This window comes from Panthera leo, chromosome B1, assembly GCF_018350215.1.
Source record: "Panthera leo isolate Ple1 chromosome B1, P.leo_Ple1_pat1.1, whole genome shotgun sequence".
NCBI lineage: Eukaryota > Metazoa > Chordata > Mammalia > Carnivora > Felidae > Panthera > Panthera leo.
Genome location: NC_056682.1, coordinates 25,773,545 through 25,786,490, shown reverse-complemented (window position 1 = coordinate 25,786,490; position 12,946 = coordinate 25,773,545). Strand labels below are relative to the sequence as shown.

At 45.0% G+C, this 12,946-nt stretch overlaps 1 pseudogene; it reads left to right on the top strand.

The window, feature by feature from the left end:
* The first annotated feature begins 10,028 nt into the window (after window positions 1-10,028).
* LOC122216863 lies at window positions 10,029-11,533 on the top strand (annotated as a pseudogene).
* The last annotated feature ends 1,413 nt before the right edge of the window (window positions 11,534-12,946 follow it).

Genomic DNA, 12,946 nt, shown 5'->3' with positions numbered 1-12,946 from the left:
AGCATAAGAAAAAAAAAGCCTTAAATGCTTACATTTTCAAAAAGATGAAAATATATGAGCTAACATCTAATTTAAGAAAGTAGGTGAGGGGTGCCTGGGTGGCTCAGTCGGTTAAGCGTCCGACTTCAGCTCAGGTCACGATCTCGTGGTCCGTGAGTTCGAGCCCCGCATCGGGCTCTGGGCTGATGGCTCAGAGCCTGGAGCCTGCTTCCGATTCTGTGTCTCCCTCTCTCTCTGCCCCTCCCCTGCTCATGCTCTGTCTTCTCTGTCTCTCAAAAATAAATAAACTTAAAAAAAAAAAAAGAGAGTAGATGAGTACCAGAAAAAAACCCATATAATGAAGAAAAAAGGAAACACTCTTCCTTTCCTGTTTCTTTACAGTTTTTACTGAACATTGTCGTTCCTCGTTTTCCTTTCTTACTTTTATTGGTCTGCTTATGTTGCTAGGCATTCCATTTTCATCTTTTTAATTCAGAAGTTTTACCGTCATGTGCTCACTCAACTAATGGCCAGGCCTTTTCCAGTTCTAGAAATCAGACCAAGTACCTCTACTGCCCTCTTATTTCAAAGTTATTTCTCCCACTGAGACCCACTATATCCTTCCTGATTTCCTCTTTCTGATTTCTCCATGTTTTGCTCAAACCATAATGGAATGAAATCGTTAGAATTCTTTTTTTCCCCCCTTTTTCTCCTCCTTCCAGGCATCTCTCACCCCCTAATTAAATCCTGGAATGTTTTTGCTTCCCCTTGTGCTCTTATTTCTGAGGTTTTGCTGAAATAGTTGGACACAGAATTTCATTTCACATTTGTTTGTGTGTTTGTCTTCGGGGTCCATGTGTGGGATTTACATTATATGTTATATTCTTATCCATTAATATTTAATGACATATTTCTAAAACCAATGCATTTTTCATCTCTAATTGTTTCCTGCCTTCCCTTTCCCCATCTTGAAGTCTCTGTTCCAGTTCATTGGTCTTTGGAAAGGTCTTTTTCTCAAGTATTTATCTCAGATGGGGCACTCTGTGATTTATGCTCTGAATCAGTGCATGTCCTTGAATATCTTCTGCTTACCTTAGCAGGTAAACAACTGAAAATGCCCAGTATAGGATTTGGGGTGGGGGGTGGGGGTGGGGTTCCTTGCAATCTTATTTAAAAAAAATTTTTTTTAAGTTTATTTATTTTTGACACAGAGAGAGAACGAGCATGAGTGAGCTAGGGAGGGGCAGAGAGAGAGGGAGACAGAATCCGAAGTTGGCTTCAGGCTCTGAGCTGTCAGCACAGAGCCTGACGCGGGGCTTGAACTCACAAACCATGAGATCATGACCTGGGCCGAGGTCAGATGCTCAGCTGACTGAGCCACCCAGGCGCCCCTTCCTTGCAATCTTCTAAAGATATGAGCCCACTTCCCTCTAGCTTCCAGTGTTACGGATAAGAAGTCCAGCAACAGTCAAAAAAGGAAAAGCCTGGAAACTTGTTTTACCTGGATATGCCTAAACAGGCGTTTATCTCATCAATCTAACTGAACGTTCCGAATCTTTTTACTCTGCAAACTTGTCTTCCTTAGGCTTAGGAAAATCTTCTAAGTGATTTAAAATTATTAGTTTTATTTATTTATTTATTTATTTATTTATTTATTTATTTATTTATTTATTTATTGAGAGAGAGAGACAGAGAGAGAGAGAGAGAGAGAGAGAGCACATGCAAGCAGGGGAGAGGGAAAGAGCGAGAGAATCCCATGCTGAGCACAGAGCACGAAGCAGGGCTGAATCCCATGACCCTGGGATAATGACCCGAATCGAAATCAAGAGTGGGAAGCTTAACTGGCCGAGCCTCCCGGGTGCCCCTAAAATTATTTCTTCTACTTCATATGTTCTTTCTTCTTTTAGAATGTCTGTTATTCAAATGGCTGGTATCCTGCCTCCATTTCCCAAATCCTCTCCTTGCCCCTTGTGATTTCCAGTTTATGGTGTGTTCTATTCTGTGATTTGTGATGTGGATGGTCCCCCGTCTTGTATGCCACCAACACAAATCTCATCAGCCACCCTCTACCCTCTGGATTCAGGCACTGAACAGGTGAGGGTTTTAAAAGCTCTAGGAAATCATTTTATCTGTTATTCTGTAGTCTTGTTCCTAAGTGCTTCTAATTGTTTGATTTAGGAACCCATTTGTCTGCTCTATCAGGTGTCTTTCGTTGGCTGTGCCATCTGATTGTTGGATCTATTTGTCCTCTTTGGCTCCTGGACATCTTTAGATCTATGTGGGGTTTTTTTGTTTTTTGTTTTTGTTTGTTTTTTCGTTTTTGTCTCCATTGGCAACTGGACTTCAAGCCTATTTTTAGTGTCCCTCTAAAAAATCAGGAAACTCTCAAGCCAAGGGGTCCCATCCCTGTGAGGCTGGCACAGAGGCAGACAGCCCCCTCTGGGGCACCTGGAGGAAGCAGGTCACCCTGGGCTCTCCCAGCACCCATGGCAGAGAAGACTTGCCCAGACCTTTATGTTCCCTGCAGAATCTTGGCACACTTCAGTAGGACAGGGTGGGCACCCTACCCCTTGCGGTCCACACATCTTGATTGATAAGTCCAGTCCCTTTTCTGAGCTCACCCAGCTCAGCACTTCTCCCTGCTCCAAGGGAAGTTTCAGGGAGGCGGGGGGCCCTGCGGAGGGCCCAAAGCCTCATTTATATCCACAGTAGAGCCTGGCTCTTGAGAAGCAAATCTTTTGGATTTGGAAGTGGAGGGGAGGGGAATGTCATTTAGATCACCGTATTCTGAAAATCCCCTGCCTGGGTCTTTCTTCTGTAAAATAAGAAAATTTAGACTCGTGTGACATAATACTTAAGGGATCTTTCAGCTCCCCAAATCTATAAATCAAAGATTAAATAAGAAGCATTCATGACTATGTTAATTTATGGGCTAGAGTGTGTCATAAAAGAAACCCTTTAGGGTAAGTGTTTTTAAGAAAAGACTAGTTTTTGCGTGAATGCTTTTACGGAAACCCAGCTAATCTGGTGCCAGGAGATGGAGTTTGGAACTGCAAGACAAGATCCTCTGAGTTTTCAAAGCTGTTCATCCTGATCATGTGCAGAACATGAAATGTTCTCTTTCCATAACCTAGAACACTGCTTCTCAAACTTTACTGCACCCACAAGTCACCTGGGGTGTTACAAAGCAGACTTTGATTCCGTAGTTCTGGAGGATGGCCGGAGCGTCTCTTTCTTACCAGTGGGACTGCCCACACTGCCTCAGCAAGGCCTGGAATATTTGCAGTGGTAAGTAGACCTCTGGCGGCCATAGCAGAAATGAGCCATTATTTTGTCATGCAGCTAGAAATTCGTTTTCTGAGAATGTTAAACAAATACCCTCTCCCCCCGCCCCCAACAAAGCCAGCAACTGATACATCTCTGACATGATGTAGGCAAAGCCAACGTAGTTGATTAATTTGGACTCCATTAATCTGGAATTTGGTGTCCTTCCAGACAGACTACATTGCCAGTGATAATCCAAGAAGGGACGTGTTTAGTCTATTAAGCGCTAAAAGTGAATGGCATTTTGTAAGGGAAAAAAAAAATGGAGATGAACCTAGGGGTAGCCTTTATATACAGATAATGAATGAACTCCAAATGATGAGTCTTTATTTTATGAAAAAAAAATTTAATTCTGTCAGGCTTTTAATTTAATTCTCTTGTCCCTGTCAAGGGTGGCCATAAATTACATTTCTTATAAAACATTCACTGATTCAGGCCCGTTTCTGAATCAGAGTAACCTACTCTTTAATTAGGAAACATGAAGGCAGTTTTATAGTAGTTTCAAATTTCTCAGCCTTTTGGCTCCTTTCAGTCTGTGCTTCCCAAACAGAAAATAAAGAGTTGCTATGCCCTTTGACTATTGTCAGTGTTTCAAATTAAACAGAGAATCTATAAATGTTTGAAAGGTATTGAATTCTGGAAACTATTTTTTCCTATTGTTTTTTTTTTCCTAGCTACAAATATGTTTCTTATTTTGAATGTCAATAGACATATTTCCTGGCTTTGGCATGGTAAATAGATGAATGTTCCAGAAATTGTCTATATTTTTTTTGAGATAACAAAATTAGTATCACTTTAGGAAGGAAGATAAACATCCTACACCAAGAATGTGTTTATTCTCCAATTTAAGCCCATCCAGTTGAAACAAACTTGCCTATTGGTGTCAGTCTGGACTTGGTGTAAGCCTCCCGCCTCCTGTACAACTATCATTAGTCCTGAGCAGTTATTGGAAAATGGTTCATTGGCTCATGGAAATTTTCTCTAGTATAGTCATATTCCAGTGTCCTTGCATTTGGACACTAAATCAGATGCCAAAGCAGGTCTGTTTCTTCCGTTGGCTTCCATAGTATCATCATATCCATTTGCATTACGAGAGTTACACAGACCTTATGTATTGTAGGAAGTTATGTAAGTTTATTCAAACCGCTAATTAATCAGCTTTATAAAAACATCTGGAGTTATTACTACTACTACCCAGAGTTGGCAGTTATTGAAAGAAGGATTTGTGTAGATCATTTCAGAGGCTTCCTGTTCTGGCATTCAAGTAAAGGTTTGATGAGAAGTACAGGTAAATGGTTAATTAAAGATATTTTTGTAGCTTTAGAGCCTCTAAAATCACACAGTTTTGTGTGTACCTCTGACTCAGGGAGCGACATGTGGTTCATGTGTACAACCAGGCATCGCCTGGTAATGGCCTTGAAACCGTTAGTTACTAAACGAAAGAGAAAACCCTATTCCTGTGCTCTATGCTCACAACTCCTCTGACACCGGTCATGTGGGTTTTTTCTCATACCGACCAGTCAGTCCTCTGACACCAGCTGGGTGTCTACAATTCATACTGTCTACTTGGGGTTAGCAGAAGACCCCACAGGTTAGGCGCTTAGTTTCATGAGACTAACCCAGATGCCTATTTTGAGTAGTGTGTCCCCAAGTCATCCACACTTCTTTCTGGCTTGGGCACAACAAATCAGGGGTTTCAGTGACCCCCCCCCCTCCTCAGGTTCAATAATTTGCTATTGTGTCTCACAGAACCCAGGGAAACACTTACGTACATTTATCAGTTTATTATATAGTAAATAATATGATAAAGGATACAAATAAATGAATGGCCAAATGAAGAGATACATAGGATGGTCCAGAAGGGTCCCAAGCACAGGACCTTCCTTCCCCATGGGGTTAGGGTGTGCCACCCTCCCAGCACATTGGTGTGTTTATCAACTCAGCAGCTCTGAAACACTTCAGGGATTTTTATGGAGGCTTCATCCTGTAGATATAATTAATCATTAACTTGTTTTCTGGCCCTGCCCCCACCCCCTCCTTGAGAATGCGGAGTAGAGATGAAAGTTCCAAGCTTCTAATCATGGTGTGATCTTTCTAGTAACCCGCCTACTTCCTGAAGCTATCCAGGAGCCACCCAGAGTCTCCTCAGTTCAACCAAATGCACTCCTATCACCCAGAAAGTGCCAGGAACTGGGGTCAAAGACCATTTTCCATGGTTTCAGTTATACTTGGTCAACCAAGGACAGGAAGCAGATGAGCCTCCTTCTGATCAGAAGGTCAAGAGAGCTTAATGCTACATCATAATGCCTACACCACTCACGTCCCTTCATTACACAGACATTTTATCATCTCACATCGTTGCAAGAAGAAGGGTGGGTGCAGCACAATAACATATCTTGAGGGGGAGACACCACATTCGTGTAACTTTTAGTATATTGTAATAATCGTATAGTGTCAATATTATATAATTGTTCTTCTTCGTTATTAGTTGCTGTTGTTATTCTCTCACTATGCCTCATTTATAAGCTAAACTTTATTGCAGATATGGTGTATAGGATAAAACATAGTATATATAGGGCTTGATACTGGCTGTGGCCTCAGACATCCACTGGGGGTCTTGGAATACATCCTTCACAGGCAAGAGGGGTGCTGCTGTGCTCAAATTCGAGACATAATTCAAGTCCTTATTTTACACTTTAAAACCTAACTTATTCCTTTCTTAAGTCTAATTTATTCCCTGTCTTGTCTTTCATTCTGTGGAGCTCTTCTATTAAGTGAGGCCGAAAACACAAAGGTACTAATCAGAGCGACCCTTCAAGTCAGAATTGGAAGCAAATCGCTCCATACGCCAAGTCACACAAAAAAGCCTAAGTGTATTTTCCCTTATCTGTGTACCCACCGTGACAACCATAGAAGTCATTTGAAAAACTGAGACATTTATGGGATCTGTGACGTCAGAAGTAGAGTCAGAAAAGAGGTGAAAATAAGAGGCAGCTGAGGAGAGCCATGGGGAGATTTCCCTTGCCAGGAAGGAGCGACACATTCCAGCTTGAGACTTCCTATACTCCAAGTATGGAATACTTCGCTTTGCGTTGCTGCCTTTGTTTACTTCTAAAAACCAGAAATACATCTAAAATAGAAGCGTAAGTGTGAAACGGGTATTGCTCGTTCACGCATGATGGAATCAATTCAGTCGGATCCCCTTCCCCCTACATCTGCAGAGCCCGGAAGGAGCAGAGCGTTCCCAGGGAGGAGAGGGGGAAGGCGAGATGGGACTTCATCACAGAAGTTTCTTCTGTCGTTGGCTTCCTGGGGCACGTGGGACTGGCTTCGGTGTATGGGTCTGGATGCGGCCGAGGAATGAGGCATCTCTTGCTGGTGGTTGCTTTGCCGTGTGTAGACAGGTAAATACTGAAGGTCAAGTCCGCAGAGGAAAGCAAGGTCAGAGCCAAAACAAACAGTCTACGCTGGGTCAGCAACCCCAGGGGTCAGAGAACAAGTAGAAACTAAAGTAAGGTGCCAGATGGGTTGGAAAAACAAACAAGGGGCGCCTGGGTGGCTCAGTTGGTGAAGCGTCTGACTCTTAGTTTCGGCTCAGGTCATGATCTCACGGTTCGTGAGTTCGAGCCCCACATCAGGCTCTGTGCTGTCAGTGACAAGCCCACTTTGGATCCTCTGTCCCCCTCTCTCTGCCCCTCCCCTGCTCACACACACACACACACACACACACACGCTCTCAAAGCAAATAAACTTTAAAAAAAGAAAAAGAAAAGGAAAAACAACAAAAAAGAGAATCAGGCAGTACCCAAGGAGGCAGCTATTTGAGGTCACGCTGACTGCATTTAGAAGAATTTAGTTCTAAACTAACACCAACCCCACCCCCTTGCCAACCATCACCATCAGGCTTTCTCCTGTTGGGTTTTTCCCGGATTTGCCTGGTAGAAGCCTCTGAAAAAGTCTGAAGCTTGCATTTCTAAGCTGGAAGGGCATTCCCACTGTCCCAGTGGATAAGTTAGCAGAGCTCTCGTTGGGATCCAGTGTCCAGGATGAGGTGTTGAGGGTGGCCTGGGGTCTGTGGGGGCACGGTGGGGATGTTTGCAGAAGGAAGATGGAAACAGAAAGCTCGCAGGGCCCACGTGGACTTCTGGTTTCTGAAGTGTAGGGTCTATGAGATTCTGGAGGAAAGCCAGGCATCTTTAGGGATGGACAGCTGTCAGTTTATGACTTTGGACCCTTCACATACTACAGGGTTTTACAGAGGGCTTTCTAAGTGTCACACTCCCTCCTGCCCCCAGGTACCTGTCAACTGCCGGGCCTATTGTTGTAGAGCGGATGTTTTGGGGAAGGGGTTGTTACGGCAAAGGCTATTGAGTTGAGGTGGATGCCCCGGTTATTGTGGCTTCTGTAGAACTACAGAAGCTTCCCCCATTGCCCTTTTACCAAGTTAATGCTGACTAACTATGTAAGTCAAGCACAGTAATAGGGCTTCCTGTGTGACTCTCGTGGAACGTTTCCCACATTCTACAGCAGACGCTCCCCGGAATCCATGATGCCTTTCTTCTTTCCACCCCTCACCCAGCCATGTGCCCCAGGAGAATTCACTTCGTGCTCAGCACAAGGCTGGCTCTGATTTGTCTGAGGATGCTTCCATTCCTTTTGACGGTTTCTCTTTTAGGAATGAGCATGTGACCAAATTGTGGCCAACAGAACTTGAGGGGGAAGGAAGTATGCCAGAGGTCCTGGCAGTGTATCCTCACTCCTACGAGGAGCCATGGAAAGAAGGTTCTTTTCTTTCTCTAGGCCATGATGAACTTTAGTCTAATTTCCGGAATCTTGCTACTTGCCTGAGGTTGAAGCTTACAGAAGGAGGGGGGATGAACCAAGAGAATCACAGAGAAATGCAGCCAGCGTCCTGATACACGGTCCCTGCTATGAGATAATAGATCTCCTGACTGTCTAAGCTGGTTTAAGCGGGGGTTTCTGCTTTTTGCTGTCAAATCATCCTATTGGTACAGCAATAAAAGGCAGGCGTGTTTTCTCCCTGTGCTACAGATGAGGAAATTGGAGATTGAAGAGGTTCAGTGATGCGTCCAAAGTAGTACAGCTCCTTAGCTGTACACGATTTGAACCCAGTCTGGCCCAACCCCTAAGCCTGTTTTCTTAACACATACAACTTAGAGCCCTGGTTGACACAATCTGACTCTTGGTCAGAAAGGCGTGGGCCAAGGATGCTCATGCGGGGGTTCCCCAACCAGGTAGCTGACCCCTTGTCAGTCTACTCGTCCTGGGGTTGATCTGATAAGCGCGGTGCTTTTGGAGCCCAGGACATTTATAGGAGAAGCAGGGATTTAGGTGGGAACAAAAGAGGACTTCACATGAAAGAATAGGAATTTTCTGTGTTACATAAAGACCTCTATTTCATGCTTCATGAGTCACCTTAAATGCCGTTTTCTCAGTGAGAGTTTCCTAATCCCAGGTTTGGTGGCTCATTGTATTATGTGCTCTCATAGTACCCTAAACTTCTCGTACTCACCCCAATTATAATTAGGTAATCGTTTGATGTCCGTCTTCCCTGCAGACTATAAATTCCTCCGTCCTCTGTGCCTCCTTTCCTCTGAGCCCGCCCCCACCCAGCCAGTTATTTGGTTTCCACGCCAGGTGACACGAGTGCGTCTGTCCAAACAGACAGGACATCTCTAGGGAGTGGGGTGGTTCTGCCTGCAGGGCTGCGCGTGGGCCGGGGAATGGGTCTGAGGCCAGGCTGCAGGAGAAGGCGGGAGGCCTGGGGCTCTAGAGAGAGGACACCACTGTGACAGTATAGAAAGGACGTGAAAGGAAACCAGAGATAAACCTCATCTGTTTCAAAATTTTAGCTAGAAATCTGTATGTAGAAAAGAAGCATCTTTATCATCAAGACAGACACAGACACACACACACACACACACACTCACACACACGCGTGGAAGGGACCTGAGTGAACTCTTTTGTTACTACAGTGGAGTTATATAAGATTTTCTGGACTGGTTTAAAAACTTAACTGTCATGTGTAATTTATTTCTTATTGGAACATACTTTGAGAGTACCCCCAAAATAATTACTACGTATGAATTTTGGTAAGATATAATTATTGCTTTGTATCGAAGTGATTTTTTTTTTTTTTTTTTTTTGTCGGTGGAGGTGGTGGCGATTTTGGCTCCTTCTAAAGCCAAATCTAGTAGTGCCTGGAACCTAGTAGGCGCTCAGTAAATAAATGTGCCATAAAGGAAGGAAATTGATCACTGATTGTACTCGGTTTCTATGCAGAAGGTAAGCAGAAAGAAATAGTTTATTTTAACAAAGTGCATAAAAGTAAGGATATTTCTACAAATGCAATTCCCTTCAACCAATATTGGCTGAAGAAGAAAGAAGAGAGCTTAGAGAATGTCAAGGCTGTTGGGGGCAAAGACGGTATAAGAATGATGTGTGCCCAGGCCAGTTTGGGGCCCGCTGTTTCTTAGCTTGTTTATCATTATCAGGTATTTATTCAGCACATAATCGTAGCACATGACACGGAACTGGCCGTGTTCATAAAGAGGTGTAACACCCAGCTTCTGCAGGAAAGAAACACCACAGTCACAGTGGCCTTTTAAAGTCAGAATACGATCGCATTATTCTCCTGCTTAAAGACATCCACCTGTGGCCCTCTGCTCTGTCCTGCATCTTCCCACTGCCTTCTCGCCTCCACCATGGCCATGCTGCACTCACACCCCGGCCACGGCCTGTCCACGGTCACTGCTACCTTCCACCCAGCCTCACTGCCGTGGCTTCTGCCAGAGCCAGCTCCTGATGGACCCATGTGGAGATGTGGGCCCCAGATCCCACGCTGGGAGTCACAGAAGCTCTTATGAGAGACACCAAGAACAAAAATATGAATCTGGGGGGCGCTTGGGTGGCTCAGTCAGTTAAGCATCCAGCTCCGGGTCAGGTCATGATCTAGCAGTTCGTGGGTTCGAGCCCCACGTCGGGGTCTGTGCTGACAGCTCAGAGCCTGGAGCCTGCTTTGGATTCTGTGCCTCCCTCTCTCTCTGCCTGTCCCCTGTTCATGCTCTGTCTCTCTCTCTCTCAAAAATAAAACAAAACATTAAAAAAATTTTTTTTAAAGATGAATCTGGGAGTTGGTGCCCCACTGGGATGATAATGGAGCCTTATGTGCTCTCTCATGTCCGGAAAGCAGAGGCCCAGATTGCTGCAAAACCAATTTGGACAGCAAATACCCGCCCATTGCAATCCTTGCTGAATTTTGTTGAGGCATCTGCAGACCTAGTCCTGGGTGAGAACAGCGAAGTGTTGAAAAGTAGCTGCTATGTCACCATGCAGACCGTTTCTGGAACTGGGGGCCTTGAGGATTGGAGCCGGTTTCCTACAAAGATTATTTTAAGTTCACCCAAGATGTCTTTCGCCTGAACCATCCTAGGGAAATCACATACCCATCTTCAGGGATACTGGCCTGCAACTACATGGTTATCGATACTATGACCCCAAGACGTGTGGCTCTGACTTCACAGGCTCTCTAGAAGACATTCAAAAATGCCATAGCAAAGTGTTCTCCTCCTCCATGCATGTGCCTACAATCCCACCGGAATGGGGGAGTGAGCAGTGGAAGGAAATAGCAACACTGGTGAAGAAGACCAACCTCTTTGCATTCTTTGACATGGCCTACCAAGGCTTTGCCAGTAGTCATGGTAACAAGGATGCCTGGCTGTATGCCACTTCATCAAACAGGGCATTCGCGTTTGTCTCTGCCGATCCTATGCCAAGAACATGGGCTTATATGGTGAGCATGTGGGAGCCTTCACTGTGGTGGGCAAAGATGTTGATGAAGTCAAAAGGGTGGAGTCACGCCTGAAGATCTCGATCCGTCCCATGTAGTCCAACCTGCCAATCGATGGGGCCCAGATTGCCTCAACCATCCTGACCAGCCCTGACCTGCAGAAACAATGGTTGCAGGAAGTAAAGGCATGGCTGACCACATCATTAGCATGCTGGTCAGCAACCACAAGAAAGAGGGCTCCTCCCACAATGGGTAGCACATCACTGACCGGATGGCATGTTTTGTTTCGCAAGACTAAAGCCTGAACAGGTGGAGAGGCTGACCAAGGAGTTCTCCATCTACGTGACAAAGGATGGCCGCAACTCTGTGGCAGGGGTCGCCCCGGGCAACATGGACTACCTTGTCTACGCCATTCACTAGGTCATGAGTTTCCTTGGTGAGAGGAAACAGAGACCACCTTCTTGTCTACAGCCTCTGCTATTGTGAGATTCACACGGAGAAGAAGGAGGGTGGATGGTGGTGAGCTGGTCATTTCTTTCAACCATAGTGCTTAACTCTCAACCATTGAGTGTGTTTCTCAGAAAAGAGCGTGTAGTGAAATAGGGCAGAGGCATCTGTGGCTGGTGTCTGAAACTTTGTGGCTCAAAACCAAACTCCTGCTCATCTTTTAGCTGTTCTAAGAGTGTACCTGTACAAGAAAGACATGGTCGCCCCCCAAAGCTGCCAATCATGCCATTGCAATATTTCAGAAGCTTTAACTAGAGCACCTTATGGTCTTGGGGGCACCTCTGTGGATCCAGCATGAGAATAGCACCTACAGGAGGCATTGTGGGAAAATCTCATTCTAACATGAACAGTCAGCCCTGTGTGTGTCCTCCCATGATTGAGTAAGCTTAGCAACAGACCTTGTTCCAGAAATGGTTTTCACGAAAACCAGCAAGTCTGAAGCAAGGAAAAGATGCTGTTTCCTGTCTTATTTAAGAAAAAAAAATGCTCTTCTTTTTAATACCTTCAAACATTTTCATGTTCTTCTCTTCCTCTTTATCACTACTATTCTTTTCCTTAGGTACCAAGATCTAGAACTAGCCTAGATTTCCACCCTATTCTACTGCTTGGTTGACCAGCAACCCCATCCTATAGGGTAAACTTATTTGAAGAATGAAGAACATAATTTACGGCTCACCCCACACCCTCAGCTTCCTCATCAGAGAATAGCAGAGAGTAGGTCGCTGCACTTGTTTTTCAGCATCCTCTTCACTGATTGTTCGTCTCCTATTGGGAGGTTGCCTCTGCCCCGATGGACCCCTGACTTCATTCAGCGGTCGTGAAGCCTCTCATCTCACACCATGAGCAGGTGATGCAGGGCAGAACCAGGAAAGAGGCTACCTGGGCTTTGGTTTCAACCTTTGTGTGCTGTGAGCTGGGCTCAGGCTTCACCCTTTGGAAAGATAACCACCATCTACTCCAATCCGGTAGATTATTGCAGCCTGGTTTCTCTGTTAAAATAAAGTTACTGTTGGGGCGCCTGGTTGGCTCAGTCGGTTGGGTGTCTGACTCTTGATTTCGGCTCAGGTCATGATCTCACAGTTCGTGAGATTGAGTCCCATGTCGGGCTCTGTGCTGGCAGTGCGGAGCCTGCTTGGAATTCTCTCTCTCCTTTCTCTTCCCCTCCCCCACTCATTCTCTTTCTCTCTCTCTCTCTCTCCCTCTCTCTCTGCCCCTCCCTGCTCGTGTGCTCTTCTTCTCTCTCAAAAATAAATAAATAAACTTAAAAATATAATTAAAAAATTTAAAAAGAATAAAGTTATTGTAGACCTGGTGGGGGGCAGGGGG